The 19,958-nt window shown below is 42.9% G+C and overlaps 1 protein-coding gene across 3 annotated transcripts in view; it reads right to left on the bottom strand.

Annotated features, from left to right (window-relative positions):
* Positions 1-19,958, bottom strand: part of ADGRL1 (adhesion G protein-coupled receptor L1) — a 652,811-nt gene that overhangs the window by 572,872 nt on the left and 59,981 nt on the right. The window lies entirely within an intron of this gene.

The raw sequence follows: 19,958 nt of genomic DNA, 5'->3' as shown, positions 1-19,958 counted from the left end.
TTATACAAATAGAGGTGAGGATCACAGAACCCGTGTTTTGTGGAAGAGCCCTGAGACCAGAGGACCAAATAAAATAATAACAGTGGAAGCCCGATTTGAGGGAACTCGAAGAATTCTGAAGGAACGTCTCAGAGTTCAGAAATGCCACGGCACAGCTCTGCCTCGTCTATATTTAGCTGATCCCCGCAGGCCCTTCCATAACATTTCATTTGTGTAAATCAGAAAATTACAACAATATAACCATAAGCACAATTCTCAGTATATCAAAGTCCTCGAAAAAAGTCCAGAGTGCAAACAAATGTCAAATCAGACGAGTGCCAATGGGCAAAATGTGAAATGTTCTCCATCGTCACACTGCCAGCGGGCACTGCCCAGAAACCTCAGACTCCTGCAGGAAAAGGGTTCTTAAAGGGGAACTCTGGGCATAGGCATGTTGTGCTCATGTAAATGTAACGTTAAATGAAGACATTGCTGTACCATTACTGGTTTATTATCTCTTGCTTGCGCCTGCAGAGGTTGCCGAAAAAAGGCAGTGCTTCCTGTGCTGGTATAGAATTAGTTACTATGACTCAAGTTTTAGGATCTTTTTCCACTAAGCCCTAATCAGGTGGTCTCCTACTTACAAACAGGTTTCATTCTGGGAGAATGATTGTGCCATGAATGTGTGTGCTAGTTAAATCCTGTGTTAAACATGGTGAAATGTGTATAAATCATTTACATTTGGACATATAGCATAAACTGTGTGTTTTGTTTGATTTCAATGTGCTTTAAAGGACTTCCGAGGTGAAAATAAACTGATGAGAAAAACAATTGTATTTATCCTCCTTCTCCTAAAAATGACTTTTTTTTTTTTTTTTTAGATATCCCAGTTTTCTTTTACATTTAAAACTCGTTTTTAAGTTTTTACTGTTTCATTGTCTCTGCTCAATGACACATGCATTGAAGTAGGCCAGAGCTCAACTCCGTGAATTATTGAACCTGTTTATCTCTTCCCTGCTCTCAGAAGCCATTTACTGACAGGAACGTGTTTTATGGCTGTAATTACTTATCAGTGAGGGTTATGCTATAGTCTGACCCAGTCCCGACCCGAACAGAAACTGTCACTTGCATACCTGATGTTTAACTCTTTCAGGCAGAGAAAGAAAAAAAGGAACACAGCATAGTTATTAGTGTGCAAGGCACTGTACATATACATGTCTATCTCATCATGTCACATGTCACCTCAGTTGTCCTTTAAATGTGTTCTAAACTATTTATAACAGTTTATAAAAACTGTAACATTTACCAACAAAAACAGGTATGGATATTTAGATTTTACATGAAGACAACTTTGTTGAAATGCTGTAACTGGATTTGCTGCATGCCTGTTTCAGGTGTGTGATTCAGACACTACTGAGGCATGAAAGATCAACAGGACAGCCAGGCAACTGGCATTGTTTAAAAGGACATAAATATGGCAGCCTACATATCCTTCTCACTTCAGGTGTCCTTTAATAAAAATAAATTTGGAAGTTGACCAAACAACGGAATATTTTGTAATCTGTACCATTTCAAATGCCAGGCTCTCATTGTTACTGGCATCCACATGACTCCATAGATGTGATACTGGCTGACCATCTGCTGGTAGGTCAGTCACCCCCATACACAAGCATCTACCATTCTTGGCTGGAGAAATCAGCTGTTTGGAATACATTTTCATCCGAGAATTTGGTGTCACGAATTACGACAATGTCACTTGGCAATAGATGAATTTTCTCCATTCACTGCTGCATCCCTGTCGAAGGTTGCTGAAACGGGACCAATAGGCTCTGCCCTGCGCTGTGTATGTCCCCCTCTGCAGATGGTGAGCTGGCCAACAGTGCTTGCCAGTCTATCATCTGCAGGTAACTATATCCCATCTATGGGTACCTGTATAGCCACTGCAATGCAGAAGGTTCAAATATGGAGCGTCCCTTTATGCATGAATCCTTATTAGATGGTCACTGCTAAAGGAGTATTTACATCTTCAAACAAACACCTGCAGAAAATCGATGATACATGAGAAAACATCAGATCACAGTAATGCTGTGCATGCCGTAACATATACCTACTTGTTCCTGCAGTTTTCTTAAAGTGAACCGGAACCGAGTAAAATTATTACAAATAAACACAGGAGGTACCTACAAATGAGTCATCACTTCCTTTCAGAAGCTCAACATTTTCTTCTAACAACGATTCCAAGTTTTTGTCAGAACTGACATAGATCAGTTGCTGTCAGTTATAACTGAAAGGATAACTGATGTGCAAGGTAATGTCCATGTTTCCATATGGCTCCAGTGGGGGATATTACAGTTTAACAGTGTTCTGACCAGGAAGCTGTTCCAGGGTCATTGCCATTTTTAAAATGGAGGCTGAAGAATTCCATCAGTCGCAGTGGACAAACAGGACACGGGGCAGGAGAAAGAGATTGATGAGTAGACTACCTGGGAGGTGAGTATGATGTGTGTGTATGTGTATTTTTACTTTTTAAATTTCAGTTCAGGTTTACTTTAAAGCAGACTTTAAGTATAAAAATAGATTTCACGCCGTCAGCACAGTCTGCAGAAGTTATAATGGAGTAGCATGAATAAATGTTTCAAAACTGACCTTCTGTGCCAGAAAATACAGGTTTTGTTGTCTCTTGAAAAACTGCCATGGCAGTTGTCTGCGATCTGCAAAAAAGGTCACTTATATGAAAATAAATCAGACTGTAGGAATGCTGGGCATGTTGTAACATACATAATTATCTTCCTTCATTCTTCTTAGCTACAAAATGACATCAAACCATAGAGATGCTGCGCATGTTGTAACATACATAACAACATACATAACCCTCTTCATTCATTTTTCTTATTTATGAAATGGCATCAGATTGTAGGGATGCAGGGCAGGATGTAACCTACATTATTATCTCCCTTCCTTCTTTTTTTTTTAGCTACGAAATTATATCAGACCGTCGGGATGCTGGGCATGCTGTAAAATAACATAGCCCTTTTTCTTCCTCCTTCTTAGCTATGGAAGCACATCAAACCATCAGGGCCAGTTTAAGCAACAATGGGGCCCCAGGGCAAAATAAACGTGGGGGCCCCCAACAGATACCCCGGAACAAAAATCGGTATTAAGGGACCTTTTTTGCAGCTGGTATAGTCAGGGTGTGAAGCCCCAATCGGTCGGAGCTCCACATTCTGGCTACCCCAGCCTGCATGGGGGACAAGGGGTTAAAAAGTTTCAGGAGGGGGGACCCCACATAAATAAAAAAAAAAAATTCCACACTCTAAACATACAAAAAATATTTGGAAAATAGGAAAAAATGCCAGGGATCTTCATGCAGCCATATTGTGGCTGTATGGCGATCCCTGGTCAAAGCGTTGCGGCTGCGTATGGACCCCCTGGAAACCGTGTCAGGAAGTTCATTTCTCTCTCTTTGATACATGTAAAATTACTCTACCGTTAGGTTTGCTACTAAAAGTGACATTCACTGCATGTAAAAGTATACTTTACAATCGATTTTTTCAAAAACTACAAGGTCTTTTTGAAAATTGTTTTTCCTCTTGTAGCCACTGGGGGCCCCTACGGGCCCTGGGGCAATTGCCTCTTTTGCCTCTATGGTAACGCCGGCCCTGCAAACCATAAGGATACTGGGCATTCTGTAACATACATAACCCTTCTTAGCTATGAAAAGACATTAGGCCGTAGAGATGCTATATAACGCTCTTCCTTCATTCTTCTTAGCTCGATGGTATTGTGGTTGTTGAGTTTGAGATAGGCAAAAAGGGACATTTGGAATTACGGCTATAATTACGCCGCGCTCAGAGGGTAGTATGGACGCCGGCAAAAGACAGAGCCCAAATTACGAAAAAAAACAACGCAATTCCCAAATATCATCTTTCCCCGAGTCCATGATGGCCTGGAAAGGGAATAGTAATTAACGCCACCAGGACTTTTGCAGGACAAGGGTGAGCCGTTTAACATAACCTGTAGAACTTATCGACATATTCAGCCATTTGGTAGATCTTGGCAAATTAGTACAAAAAATTTAGCTACATCATACTAAATTATTTAAAGCATAGTGAAAGATTTTGCAGTTTCAGTATTAATCTAGTCCTTTGCACACCACGAGGTCCTGAACCCGAGACTGTTCAATATGCAATGAATGTTCTCAGCTCTAAGCATGACCTTGGCTTGCCCTCGCCTGCAATGTAATGCATATACATTCTGACCTAGACAAAGACACACATACATCACGAGCCATGTTCCAGCTCTGACCTGAAGCTGAAGATGCTGTGTTGTCCGCCCCCTGGGCTCCTCTGTATCACTTCCACTGATGTTGTAGCTAGGAGATCACTCTCTCACTGAGTGATGTCAGCACCAAGTAACCAAGTCTATGGTTTCTATTCTGGTAGGTTATTGTCGCTCACATTTTTACTACGTCTTCGGTTTATTTCTGCCGGACGATATGTTGCGTGTATTGATTCATGGTACTGCCTGATCCCAGGAGTATATTTATGCGCATTATCCTGCGGTCTTATCTCTCGCCGGCCTGCAGGTCTCTCCACCATCATTTTCAGCCACTTGACTGTTATGTTTCATCATTTTTCAGAAGATTTTCAGCTTGATGTTGCCTACTCTTGTGTTATCCAAAAATGCATGTAATCCACTCCAGCAAAAGCATCTACTGTCTAGGCCCGAACATAAGACAAATGCGGAAACTCCCACCAAAACCATTTTTTTTTGTTTTGTTTTTTTAACTTTCATGGTGTTTGCAAGACGGTAGTCAGTTTGTTATTGTTGTCTTAAAGGACCACTCCTGCGAAAAAAGTAGGCAGTTAAAATTTGACAGGACCGACAGGTTTTGGACTAGTCCATCTCCTCATGGGGAATTCTCAGGGTTTTTTTTGTTTACAAAAGCCTTTTCTGAACTGCAGTTTAACTGCCAAAAGAGTAAGATACCAGCCAGTCTGCCTGCTCACTTGCACACTATTTTGGCAGTGAGAACTTAGCATCTCTCAAAACCCTGAGAAGCCCCCATGAGGAGATGGACTAGCCCAAATCCTGTCGGTTGTGTAAGATTTTAACTGCCTACTTATTTTTTTCGCTGGAGAGGTCCTTTAAAGAGAAATCATAACCAAGGATTGAACTTCATCCCAATCAGTAGTTGATACCCCCTTTCCCATGAGAAATCTATTCCTTTTCTCAAATGGATCATAAGGGGGCTTTGTATGGCTGATATTGTGGGAAATAACAGTTGTTTCCAACTGCCAAAAAAGCAAGCAGCAGCTACTTCCACTGACATCACCTGCCAGCAGTACAAATGGTGCCATGTGATAAATGTCCGAATGTAAATCAGGGAGAGGAAAGATTTTACAATGGGCAAACATTGACTAAATCATTTATACATAATTATTGTAAAAATTAAGCACTTTTGTTCATTATGTTATCACTGGAGTTCCTCTTTAAGGCCTTGTTCACACTGCACCGCAAACGCAGCAGATGCAAAAACGGTGCGGTAAGCACATTTCCCACACCTGCCATGTTGCATCCGCTACGTTCGTGTCACAACGTGTCCCCTTATCCACCTCTTTTCCCAAAGCCGATTGGAGCCTGGCAGAAGCATGGGGGCCCCTGTTGGATTGTAATCAATCAACAGGTGTCCTACCTAGCAACACGGTGGATTCTCATTGGTTTACCATGAACCAATGAAATGTTTTCTGCTGAAGCAGAATTCCCATTGTTTTTGGGTTTTTTTGCAAACCAATGGAGTGCATCATGCTTCTGCTAGGCTTCGATCTGCTTCAGACCAAACGGCAGGTGCCAGCAGCAGCAGAACCAAAACCAAGTTAAGGCCAGGCACATCTCAGCGTACATTATCGGCTATCGGAAGACAAAAGAAACCAAGAACCCAAATAGTGCAGTATGTCTATACAATCAGTGTTAATTGTATGTATATGAAATTGTTCTCACAAATCTCGGGTACCCCCAAGGTAACCACTGTAATAGCAGGTGGGGAGATTAGACCCGACCCCACTTGAGTTAAGAATGTTGCTCTATGTAGAAGTCGAAAAATGGGTAATACCACTCTACTCACGATATAGACAGTTTCTGAAACAGAGGCGCGAGTTGAGGATAAAACAATCAAAGAATGTTTAAAATAGGGAGGTAGTGGTGGACTTACCTCCCGCAAGTAGACTCGACAGTCGGTATTCACACATGGAGGCGCTCATACCTGCTAAGACTTCTAATAAGCTCATTTTACTGCCTGATGAAGTGGGTTGTAGCCCATGAAACGTGTTGCATACTATTTTGGAGTACCTTTGATTAAAGAAATTATTTTCAGTGAATACAGACTGTCAAGTCTACCTGGGGGAGGTAAGTCCACCACTACCTCCCTGTTTTAAATTTTTTTTAATTGTTTTATCCTCAAATGGCGCCTCTGTTTCAAAAATTGTCTATCATCGAATACTGCAGTTAAATGCAAGGTACATTACCTTGTGTTTGATTTTCTACTTTTACAAACCTATTGTGAATTGACTCTAAAGGGGTTTCTTGTTTTTCAATCTGCACAGTGATCATTGAAACGTAACAGAGTGAGGACTGATTACTGTTCTAAGTGAAAATTCCTATTTTTAATCATTAAAAAAAACAACTTTTTTTTTTCCTTGATCATGTTAAAATATCGTAGCCACCAGAAAAGCGAGCTGCTAATCCGAAGCAGATTCTCATGTGTATACAAGCTTCCTCGGGGTTCCAGCTGAATTCTGTTCCTGTCTGCTCCGCATCTTGAAGCTAACAGATGGCAGCTCCGCATTCAAAGGGAAAGATGTCACAGAATCGCTAAATTGTCTTTTGTGCTGCGTTCACTGAAACAGTATATTGTGAAGGATCTGCAGTGCTCCCATCTCTGTGAAACTCCATCATAACCCATAGACCTCTGCTTTCCTGGGGGTCTATAGTGCTGGAACCACAGCTGAATCTTGATTTTAGATATAGTGTGTAGTTCTCCTGGTTTTCTCGAAGACTTCATCATCATTTGTGGTCTGCCGACGTCAGTGAAGATCAAGGCCGGATTTATACTTTTTGCACCCCTAGGTCAACTTTCCCCTCCATGTGCAGCAGCATTCCCCATTCCATGAGTACTATCTATGTGCAGTAGCACCTCTCTTTCATGTACAGCTCTCTTCTGCAGCACCACCTCCTCTTCCATGTGTTGTTACCCATTTGTAGTCTTCCCTTTATATTCACAGCCTCCTAACTCCATGTGCAGCCACTCCTCTTCCATATAGAGCCGCCCCACTTCCATGTTCAGCCACTCCTCTTCCATATGCAGTCGCCCCTCTTCCATGTGCAGTCACGCCTCTTCCATATGCAGCCGCCCCTCTTCCATGTGCAGTCACACCTCTTCCATATGCAGCTGCCCCTCTTCCATGTGCAGCCACGCCTCTTCCATATGCAGCCACCTCTCTTCCATGTGCAGTCACGCCTCTTCCATGTGCAGCCGTCCCTCTGGCTGCAGCTGCCCAAGGGTCTGGCCTTTGTGGCCTTTCCAGAAATCCAGCCCTGGTGAAGATCAGCGAGGCGGGTTGGTTTGTTCTTGGTGACATTCATTCAGTGATTGCGATGGTGTAAGTATGCAATTGATGGTGATGGTGCCAATGTGATGGTGTTAGTATGCAATTGCTTTTTGCCCTCGCTTTTGGCATTCACCAAAGGTATGCAAAACTTCCCACCCCACTGTATAACCCCAAGTCGAAGCTTGGGTACAAAATCACATACTTACCTAAGAAGAGGCATGCCTCTGGATCCTAATAACACTTCCCTCGCTGGTCTCCAGTCTCCTGTCGCCGAGCACGGACCCTCCAAAGACTACCAACAAGGGCTTGCCGGTAGTCTGAGCGAGGTCATGCTTCTCTTCAAGCACAAGCACAGTCGTACCGTACCTGTGCGAGTATGGCTGGATCCTGCACTGCAGCCCAGGCACAGCCACGCTCATGCTAGATGGGGAGCGCCCCCCGATCACCCGGAGAATCCAGAGGACAGTGAGGGAAGCCACATTAGAATCCAGAGGCTTCCCTCTCCTTAGGTAAGTATGTGTTTCTGAACCCGAGCTTCTGCTCATGTTCTCTTTAACTTTGCCATTAATGTAACACCTTCCCTGATGCCAAACCATTATTTATCCACTTCCTGATTCCTATCCCTAAACTACTTCACCTAGGGTTAACCCATAACCATGACATCCTTCCCCTAAAGTTAAGCGGACCTGAAAAGTCTTTATTTCACCTATAGTTGCTGAAAAAATGAATTGCTCTTTGTTCTGTTTGTTTAGCCAGATCAAACTTCGTATCAGTAGCTTTGAATAGACTGCAGGAGCTCTGCCTGGAGCTGTGCCTCGGTTCTCTAGAAAGCAAATCCAAATTAAAACTTCAGGGTTTTTTCTTTTTCAACAAGGGAAAAAACTTCAGGGTTTTTTCTTCAGATTTCCATCAATTGTAATGAAGATCTTTTTTTTTTCTTAAAGGTTATCTTGATGTGGCCAATATTTTGGAGCAGGTACGACGTTCTGAGAATAGTCCCACTTTAATCCATTCCTGATGCTGCTTAACCATTTCTCCTTTCCCCCGGGTTAACACCTGCATGACGCTTAACTTTAACCTCCTCGCTAAGCCCACCATCCATTTGTTAAACTTTGCATGAAAAAATAGATTTTGCTTACTTTATTAGGAATTGACACACACATCCAAAGAACCCCTTACCCTTCAAAGTGATGGTTATGTCTAGGAGAACTCCTGGAGAAGCATGTGATTTGTTTGGTCAGCTGACAGATTTGCAAAGTTCTGATTTGCTGTGATCACATCCTGTTTTCGCACATGATTAGCAAGAGACTTACATCTCTAGTGAAATGGGATAGGTTTGTACCCACTCTGAGAATCCTTTCCCAGAACCTGTATAGCCAAATGGTAAGGGTACCCATGGTTTCTTGCATCATTTCACAATTTAACCTCAATCCTACTAATATAATAAATGGGAAAGTTCGGATGTTTGGATGTTTGGATGTTTGTTACTCGATCACGCAAAAATGGCTTAACAGATTTGAATGAAATTTGGCACACACATAGTACATTACCTGGAATAAAGTATAGGATACTTTTTATTCCCATAACCAAAAAGAGACAAATACAAATTTCACTGGAAAATGTAAATTGCAGCTTCTAAGGGTAGAATGGTTAATTTGCATATAGTCAGCAGTGATGCACTGGGAGACATCTGAAGCTCACTCCAACCTGAATTATCGCAAATTCTTTCTGTTTTAAGAAAGCAAACTTTTGTTTTTCTTAACATCTTAGTAAGGGGGCTTTTAGGACCATTGTAGTCCCTTACACACTCCAATGAGTTCTGGGTCCCCATGAGCTTGCTGGTTAGTCTGTACCTCTCGGTGTTACAAGCCCTACTGCATAGAGCCAAATTAATCCATGCCATGCACTGATGAGGATCAATCAATCCAAAACAGTCTGTATGCATGTTGGATTATTATGGCTCTGTACAAATTAACAAAATGACACATCATTGCATTCTAGTGGTTCTGGAGGTGTGTTTAGCTTCTAAGGGTAATAGTGGTTAATTTGCATATATTCAACAATGATGCGCTGGGTGACATTTTAAGCTCACTCCAACCTGAATTATTGCAAATTCTTTCTGTTTTAAGAAAGCAAACTTTTGTTTTTCTTACATTGTCAATGGCAGGTTTCTTAAACTTTGCACAGTTGGTCACTGGGTGACTGGGATATTATTCAGTAAAGTGGGTGGAGCCTACAAAAGCTAATCAAAATTCACCTATTGATTTTCAAAGGAGTGGAGCCACAGGCGATAAGATTTATTTCATTTCAATGCCAATTATTGATGCCAAAGACCGCAAAGCTCACAAACTAGGTCATCCTTGAGTAATTGTGTGTTAGGATTAGAAAAAGTGGGCAGAGGTAACACTAGCCAATTACATACCCGGGCAACGCCGGGCGACCAGCTAGTAATTAATATTAAGTTTTAGGAGTTGGTTAAGGACTTGTGAGAGACGTATGAGGCAGAGTACTGGCTTCCACATCCTGTTAAGCTGCATTATCTAGTTATCTGGTTAGAAGTTAAAGGTTACTTTTACCATTTCACTACAACACAACTTGAAGGATGCCAACACTTGATTGTTTTTTGTTTTTTTTTAATTTGATTATCTAGACAGGGTACACAATTGACTGGGTACAAAGCAATCGTCTAAACACTAATCAGTTTTAATTGTTCTTCTTTTCCGTCCTTGAATATTTGCAAGCAAAATATTCAAAGACTACTGGAGATCATTGTGAAGAAAACACTGCAATACTTGTACTTTCTAAATTAGTAGATGAAGTAATTAACTTTGGCAGTATGGGAGTTTCCCATAATTTCACTCTGCAAAACGACTATAGATAATGATTTAGTAATGGCTTGACAGCTGCTCTGTGTACACCGGGGAGTGGTGCTCCCCCAAAATTTAATTATGATTGCCTGTTTTCTTAGGACCCGGAATGGGAACAGGGAGAATCCTAGTGGAATATATTGTCACTTTTTTAGAAAAATAATAAAGTGATGACTGAGGGAGGGGAGGGTAAGTATTTAACAAAGTTTATTTGAAAATAGGTGTTGGTCTTAAGATGGCCACACAGCAGGCGACTTGGCGGCCAATCTACCATCCGATTCCGATTATTATAATCGGATCCGATGAAAATTAGTGCCGCCAAGTGCATGCCTGACTGACAATGCGACCAATTTCGAGCCGAATTTGGTCGCATTAATCGGTTGGACATGATGCAAGATGTTGGGCCTTCGTGGTCGGTCAGGTGCCTTGAAGGAACTGCGAGTGATATCGGCACGAGCGACGAAACTCCTGGTGCTGTTCACCTAATGTATATGTATGTGCATTTATATATTACATGTCCTGTGTCAAGGGTCCCCATCATCTTCTGAATCAACAGCTGTCCCTTACACTTCTCATATATGCTGCAGCCGCATACCACGCCGCCACGCGTATGATGTCACACACACGCCACACTGGCCGGCGTGTATAGGGAAGAGCAGTGGATTTGAAGACAAACGGGCACCGCGACACAGGACAGCTAATGTATAAATGCACATGCACATACACAGGGCAAGGCCGAGCCTGAGGCAACATGGGTGTGCAGAAACTGTGTGATGCTATTTATTAGTATACCGTAACCCCAAAGCAGCAAATATAGCCAACAATGACCGTTAAATAATAAATGCAGCAACAGTTTCCCCAGACACCTGAAAATAAATGCAATGTGGGCAACATTTTAGCAGTAAATAAACGCAATGCGGGCAACATTTTAGCAGTAAATAAACGCAATGTGGGCAACATTTCACCAGAAAATAAACACAGTGGGCCACATTTCACCAGAAAATAAACGCAATGTGTGCAACATTTCACCAGAAAATAAATGCAATGTGTGCAACATTTTAGCAGTAAATACACGCAATGTGGGCAACATTTTAGCAGTAAATAAACGCAATGTGTGTAACATTTCACCAAAAAATAAACGCAATGTGGACAACATTTTAGCAGTAAATAAACGCAATGTGAGCAACATTTTAGCAGTAAATAAATGCAATGTGTGCAACATTTCACCAGAAAATAAACGCAATGTGGGCAACATTTTAGCAGTAAATAAACGCAATGTGGGCAACATTTTAGCAGTAAATAAACGCAATGTGGGCAGCATTACACCTGCAAAAAAAAAAAAGAATTTACTCACCTGACAGAAGTCTCCTCTCCTCTGGCGCACAGCTCCTCCGAGATCTTCCTCCTCCATTCTCCACGCTGATGGAATAGCAGGGCTACGGGAAGATGGCACCCGAAGCCCTGTACTGGAGACACAAATAGTCTCCAGTACAGAGCTTCGGACGCCATCTTCCCGTAGTCCTGCTCGCCTGCCGAACACTATGCAGGCTGAAGCAGGGCCGCGGGCTGCGAACTGGCGCGGCGTCTAATAGACGCCGCTGCCAGTTGCAAATACGGAGGCCAGAGTCCCGAGGCCGGGACGTCCCGCTGCTTAAAGCGGGACGTTTCCCGGGACGCAAGGCCTCCTGGGACAGCGGACCCCGAAGGCGGGACGCGGCCCGGGTAAAGCGGGACGTCTGGTCACCGTAATTGAAGCCATGTTTTTAAGTAAATTACAGAACTATCACCACATGTGTGAGAATCTTAGTGAATTCAGAAAAACAAAACTTAAATACTGAATGCGGTATTTTACAAACCTATTTTTTTCTGTACCTAACAGGTCTTTGTAAATTGAAGCCATGGTCTCTGAAAGTCTGTGAACTGCTAACAAGCTCATAGGTGGGACCGACTACAAAGACCAAAGCGCTATCGCAATCGCTAGCGATTTGAGGTAGCGCTTTGCAAGGATTATACAATCCTTTAGAGTGCAAACGTTCCCAAAATGCTGCATGTCCTGTGTTTGCGATTTCCCTAATCACAATCGTTGTAGTGAAATCCGTCCCATCACTTTACATTGGCAGAGCATTTCGGGAAATCGCTAGCGACTGATAGCGACCCCTAAATACTCAAAAAAATGCTCTAGTGGGTTCCAGCCCTTGCACAGATATAAATGTCTCTGCCACTGAGTGCTTACACAGTGTCTGACCTATCAAATGTCAGTATATAAGGTAACTGCAGTATGGCAGTCACAACACTGATTGGCAGCGTGCACAAATGGGACAGCCCTTTTACAATCTGACAATATAAAAGCAGCAATCAGATTTTAAAATGTGAAAAACCAAACATTTATGTGTTTGTTCTCCACTTTTTTTATTAGTCTCCGCAGAAATTTCAAGAGGCAGGCCAGCTACTTCTTGAACGCAGGCGCTATTATTAATATTAAGTATTTATTATATAGCGCCGTCATCACTACTTGTGCCGCTGATGAGGTCTGGATAAGGATAACAGGTTCCGATTTGTGACAGCCAAAGCTTATTTTAATTCTGTTTTCAATAACTAAGATCTGAGAGGTTGCAACCCATCTAATAAAATTCATAATCTTTGCAATTGCTGAGTTACTGCAGTGAATATCGAGCTAATGAGCCATATATGAGGTTACTTGGCTAGTAATGATAACACCATCACCCTTTGCACTTATATAATGTATATGTGACCTCGGATGCTCTCAATGGCTGATACAGTCGCTGGGCCTTAGAAGCAGTTGTTACAAGGCAGAGACCAATGCTACCATGGCAACTGTGAGAGCACTGCCTAGTTTCCATGGATACTGTCCATAGATCAGAACACCCTGAAACTGAGCAGCCATTTTTGGGGCCTGTACTTTTTACAGAAACCTGCCCTACTTCTTCCAGGTCACTGAGTGGAACACGAGCTACAAGCATGGCCTGAAACCGATAGGCACCTTGAAATGTATTAGACTTCCTTATGCAATCTCTGCAAGAGCTTACATACATTCACAATGCGGTGCTGTTAGTAAAGAAATCATTGTACAGGTTGGACAGTCATAGGAAGGGTTTGTGGACATGATCTGGCACTGACATGGTCACCTATGCTGTTCTGCTGCCTTCCTCTGGTGTAGAAGTAAAAAAGAAAAACAGGATGGTCTGCAGGATTCCTGTTCTATAGGATTTAGCAGGGCTAATTAATCAACACACATACAAAACAACTGAATCAGAGGTAGACCAGTGTCCAGGCACAGAATTCTCCCAGTCACGGGAGTGTGAGGGGGGTGTCCAGCAGGGGACAGGAGCCACCTGGGGAGATGGCAAAGGAAACAAGTGGCCTTAAAGAGGAACTGTTGCAAAAATCTTAACATTTAAAACACATACAAATAAAAAGTACATTTCTAGCAGAGTAAAATGAGCCATAAATGTCCTTTCTCCTATGTTTCTTTCACTTACAGTAGGTAGTAAGAAATCTGACATTTGGGTTAGCCCATCTCTTCATGGGGGATACTCAGCATGGTCTTTATTCTTTCTACCATGGCAGATCCCCTCCTAGAATCCCTCCATTGGCTTCCTATTCAGTCCAGAATCAGATTCAAGATACTGTGTCTGACCTACAAATCTGTCCACAAAACCTGTCCAACCTACATTTCCGATCTTACTCAGAGGTACACACCTAGCCGCTCACTCCGCTCTTCCAATGAACTTCGCCTAACCGCCCCCCGCATCAACCAGTCCCATGCACGCCTCCAGGACTTCTCAAGAGCTGCTCCAACACTATGGAACTCCCTACCTCCATTAGGGCAGCCCCCTCCTTCAACATCTTCAAGAAAGCCCTCAAAACTCACCTTTTCACTCTGGCCTACTACCCCTCACAAGTGCTCTAAACCTACAGCTGAACTCTGGCCCCCTACCGTTCGTGTCCTTACCTCTCCCTCTAGATTGTAAGCCTTTGGGCAGGGTCCTCCTCCTTTTGTGTCCTACCTGATCATGCACCTCCATTACTGTAAACCCATCCTATGGATCTGAGTGAACCTAACTTGCCTAATCTCCATGCTCCCCTCCAGTGACTGACTAAGCATTACCTTGTACTCATACTGTGCTGCGTGATCTGGTTTTCTTGTATTCCTGTATTGTCATATTGCTGTAGGTCACCCCTAAATATTGTCTGTAACCTTAACTAATGTCCAGCACTGCGTAATATGTTGGCGCTTTATAAATACAATAAATAATAATAATAATGACATTCCCTGAAAAAATGTATACAATGATGCTGGCCAGCCTCTCTGCTCGCTGCACACTTCTTTGGCAGTTGGATGGAGCAACTGCCATTCACTGAGTGCTTTTAAAAATAAAGAAAACCCTGAGAACCCCCCTATGAGAAGATGGGCTAGTCTAAAATCTGTGGGTAATATCAGATTTCTACTACTTACTGTAAGTGACAGCAACATAGGAGAAAAGTAATTTATGGCTCATTTTACTCTGGAAGAAACATACTTCTTATTTGTATATGTTTACATGTATTTTATATGTTAAGATTTTCGTGACAAAGGTCCTTTAAGGGGGCCCCAGGTAAGTATGGAACCTGATACGGTTTTTGTCTCAGGTACACTTTAACAGATGAAACCATTTTCCTCTAGTTTTCTTGCAGTTATCTTGATAAATCAGCTCAGTGAACACTAATGGTAGCATCTGAAACATAAGGCCCCCATATAACTATACCCTATGGCCTCTATGTAGCCATACCATAAAGGTGGTCACTAATGATGCAATTTCTAGTGAACAATCGTTCGAGCGATCAGAAATTCTGGTCGAAAGAAAAATCGTTCACTACACCATCAACGAACCAATCTTTGCTTCCCATCTATCACAACCAACAAGAAAATCCAAATTTAGATTTGACGATTTAGATTTGAAGAAAATTCAATCGGACGACTAATTTTATAATCTTTTGTAATCGATTGTGCCCATCAAGTGAGATTATTTACAACCAATCCGTTTAGAATTTCTGATCGCTATAACAATTTTTCGCTACAAATTGGTCAGTTAGTGGCCACCTTAAGGCCTCCATGAAAATGAAAATGTAAGTCTGCCATGTAGTCATAACCTAAAGCTGGCCACTTGAGTCAGACCACCTGATCTGCATATGCTTTCTCAGAGTGCATGGCTAAAAGTATCAGAGGCAGAGGATCATGAAGACAGCCAGGTAACTTGCATTATTTACAAGGAAATAGATATGGCAGACTCCATGCCCCTCTTACCTTGGGTTCACTTTAAATTTATTAACATTCTTTCGCCTTATTCGAACTGAAAATGTGTCCTAGAATTGGAACAAAACATTGCATAGAATGCACATAAAAAAAAATAAGAAATAAAATCTGCAGTCAAAACTACCGTATTTTCCAGTGGACATGACTTCAGCCCAGTTATAAAAGCCCTGGAAACGCTGAATACAAGGTCTTACTGTACTAAAAATAAACGCACAGCAAGGCTTGTCACGATAAGCAACGACAGGGTTACGCTGCTCCGCAAAATTCCATTCAAAAATCAAACTTTGGGGGACACTTGTCAAATGACTCCGCAGCGGAATCCGGCGCTGATCCACCGCAAATCACGCCGTGATGGATGGGCGGCAGCGGAGAGGAAAGAGGCGCACCTGTAAAAATGGTCTAGGGCCACTTCCGTGGCACGCAGAGCAGCGGGGACGAAGATTTATGAATCGAGCCGTCCAGCAACAGTAAATCTGCACAGCATCAGCTTCACACTGGGTGCTGTGCGACAGATTTGATAAATGTCTCCCACCGTGTTCAAGATCCGTCCAATATGCTGGAGAAAAGCATGTCAGAAACAAAGCACACATGCCCACACACTGTACACAAGCGCAATACAAGAGTCCGTTCACACCCCTGACATCATTTACTACAAAAACAAAAGGCTTTCTCTAGTTATAGCGGACCTGAACTCAGAACTTCCTCTCTGCTCTGAAAGATAAGCAACAGCATAATAACCTTTAAAGAAAAACATGTATTTGTTACAGCTGATACAAATCCTACAATACACCTGCAGTGTGTCTACTTCCTGCTTTCACGGAAGCAGACATATTAACATCCTGTCCTTTCAAATAAGGGCTATGATTAAAGACCTGAGGGTTCCGAAACTTGTCAGCGTGTTGCTTTTTACTGTACTGGGATATGTCCTAAATAAATGGATTTTGAGACAAAGTGCGGACCAATTGACTTATGTTCGCCTTCAAATAAGCTTATCTGCCGTGGCAGTCAGCTGACACAGGGGAGGGATCAAATTACAACTTGTGATTAGACACAGGTGATGGGGGATTAGACAGACTAAACTCTCTAAATACATACTGGGTGCATTTCGCTGTTTTCCTTCTGTCCTGTGCAAGAGTCCAAGTGCACGAGTCCAAGTGCACTTTAACGTTTCATTGTACTGCAGAATATACATTTATGCCCAGCTGCAATTACTCATTATTTTTCTACATAGTGAATGTATCATAATTTACCTTCTTAAAGAGACTCTGTAACAAAATTTTCAGCCTTATTTCTTCTATCCTATAAGTTCCTATACCTGTTCAAATGTGGTCTGGCTTACTGCAGCCTTTCCTAGTTGCACAGTTGCTGTGTTATCTCTGTTATAAAATCTAATCTTCTCTCTTCTGTCGGCTCTGTCGGGCTCAGGCAGGAATGTGCTGTCTGCTGTTATTGGCAGAAGCTATACACACCCTCTCCACAGCCTATCACAAGCTGGTAACAGCTGTCTTTTGTTTGTAAACACTGTCTAAAACTGGCAATTACAAGCCAGGATTGCAGCAGGGAGTGGCAGAAACAGCACAGAGGGGCCCAGGAGAACATAATGAACAGAATGGTATGCTTTTTATTTTAAGATTTTTATAGAGAGTACAGATTCTCTTTAAAACAGAAAGTATTTTGGATACTTCATCTTTAAAGGGACTCAGAGCTCAGAATACAAAAAAAATGTATACATACCTGGGGCTTCCTCCAGCGCCATACACTCCGATCACTCCCACACCGTCCTCAGTCTTCTGCAGCTTCAGTACTGGGTCTCCGCACTTCCGTCAGTCACAGCCAGTCTACGCAGGAGAAGTGCGCTCTTTGCGTATCTACCCAGCAGCTGCTGAAGAGATATGTAGAGGGTGCACTTCTCTCACGCCAGACAGGCTCTGACTGACGGAAGTGCGGGGACCCGGTGGTGTGGGAGCGATCAGAGCCTATGGGGCTGAAGGAAGCCCCAGGTATGTATAAGGCCTCGTTCACATCATTTAGCGCAGATGGATGTGCGATCGGAATGCAACGCGTCCGATCGCACGCCATCTGCGCTACTATGCGCTGCGCTTCAGATCCCATTCATTACAATGAATGGGATCTGTGCTGCGATTACCAAAAATGCGTGCAGCACACGATAGCGCAATCGCGCTGCCACGCAGCGCATATGATGGGAATGGTAGAAGGGCTGTCTATGCCCTTCTACCGTACTTGCGCGTCGCACACTATACGCGCTGCCGAAATGCGCACGGCAGCGTGTATAGTCTGAACGAGGCCTAAATCTTTTCAGTTCCCTGAGCTCTGGTACACTTTAAGTGAGCAACTGTGGTTTCCCACGATGCATCACTCCCAAATATGCAAATCATTTCTATATGCATCTGCAAGCCAGGCACACATCCAGAACCGCAGGTGTATAGCTTATACATTTTACAGAGCTATAGGTTTGGTGTACACCAGCAGTTCTGGATGCGTGCCTGGCTTTCCGGGGCATAAACAGATGATTTGCATACTCGGGAATCATGCATCGTTAGAAGCCAAAGTTGCTCACTTAAGCTACTTACTACTTAAAGTGAATGGGAACCGCATTTTTTTAAAAATGAAGCAAATACTTACCTAAGGAGATGGAAGGCTCTGGGTCGTATAGAGCCTTCTGTCTTCTCTCTCGGTGCCCTCTATCCTGTGCTGGCTCCCCCCTCCAGGTTTCAATCCCCTGCCGAAAGGGTATTTGGAAGTCTTCGGGAGCCGTGTCCTCCCGAAGACGTGCGGCTCCATACGGCACAGGCGTGAGCGTGCAAGAGAGCGTGCTTGCGCAGGTGCAGTACAGGGCCGCCCTTCACAGGAGCACTCGGGCTCCCTGAAGACTTCTGAAGCCTCCTTCGCCGGGTAAAGCAGTATTTGACTAATTTAGTCAAATACTGCTACCGAGCGAGCCAGCACCGGAACGAGGAGACCAGGAGAGGAGCGGTAAGGCTCTATAGGACCCAGAGCCTTCCCTCTCCTTGGGTAAGTATCTGTCTCATTTTTTTAAATGCGGTTCCTATTCACTTTAAAGCAAACATGAAGCGAAAAATACTTACGACATTATGAATTGTATGTGTAGTACGGATAATGAATAGAGCTTTAGTAGCAAAGAAAAGAGTCTTATATTTTCATTTTCAGTTATAAAGCTTTTTTTTTTTAAATGTTTTTATAACATTGCATCATAGTCACAGTTGTAGTTTGAAAACCAAATTGTCTATAAACAAAGCAGAAATAATGACCCTTTGAACTTTTTGTTTATATAGTAAGCAATTCTTTTTTAGTAAGCAGGCTTTTTGGTCTCCTTCAGACCCTTACGCTTGCCTAGTGGTGGTTCTGGGTCACCTGGTTATTTGGTGGAATTATATTATACATCTAGCAACCAGCACAAAAATGAACCTCTGCAAATCTGTAGTTTCCTGTCAGCCCCTTCCTGTGAACTACAAGTTTGTGTCGTCACACAGAGGAGGCAATGCCAACATAGTAATTGGCCCGAGGTCCCACTGGTCTTCTGCATATGTGCAATATAAACTCTAATTTTCCCAGCATGCAATTTGCCACTACTCCATACCTAGTCTATTATGCCCTTTCCCACCCCATGCCGTACATGTCATAGGGGGCCTATATTACCTCAGAACAGCTGTTATCCATCCATAGTGCAGTGGTGTGTGTGGCCTGCTATGCTTTACTGCACCTGTCTTTCTGCAAAAAGGTACTGCATTGCTGTTGCCGAGATCTGAAGGGGCCTCCAACCCTCTGGTTTCCACAGGCTGACATGGGGTAGCGTGTTCCCATGGGTGGCCTATGTTAATTGGCACTGGATTGGGTCCCGGCAGCAGTGACATGGTCCTAGTTCCTGACAAATAACTAGTGCTGAGGAGGGGAGTAGGCCGCACGCCCACTATATTACAGTAAAGTGAGACAAGCAGGACGGTGCTTTATTCACAGCACTAGTCCTGCTATTTGTTTTTCAAGGCATCCTTTGAATGGACATTAAAGGGAACCTGAAGCGAGGAAAACTATTTAAAATAAATACATGATGTAGCTGCAAATGAAAATTACATACTAACCTCACCATCAGCTCCTCTCAGAAGCTCACCATTTTCTTCTTATAGTGATCCCTTCCAGTTCTGACAATATTTT

The sequence above is a fragment of the Hyperolius riggenbachi genome, chromosome 3 (genome assembly GCF_040937935.1).
Source record: "Hyperolius riggenbachi isolate aHypRig1 chromosome 3, aHypRig1.pri, whole genome shotgun sequence".
In the NCBI taxonomy this organism is placed as follows: Eukaryota; Metazoa; Chordata; class Amphibia; order Anura; family Hyperoliidae; genus Hyperolius; species Hyperolius riggenbachi.
The sequence above is the reverse complement of the archived record's forward strand: the minus strand, read 5'-3'. Positions and strand labels throughout refer to the sequence as shown.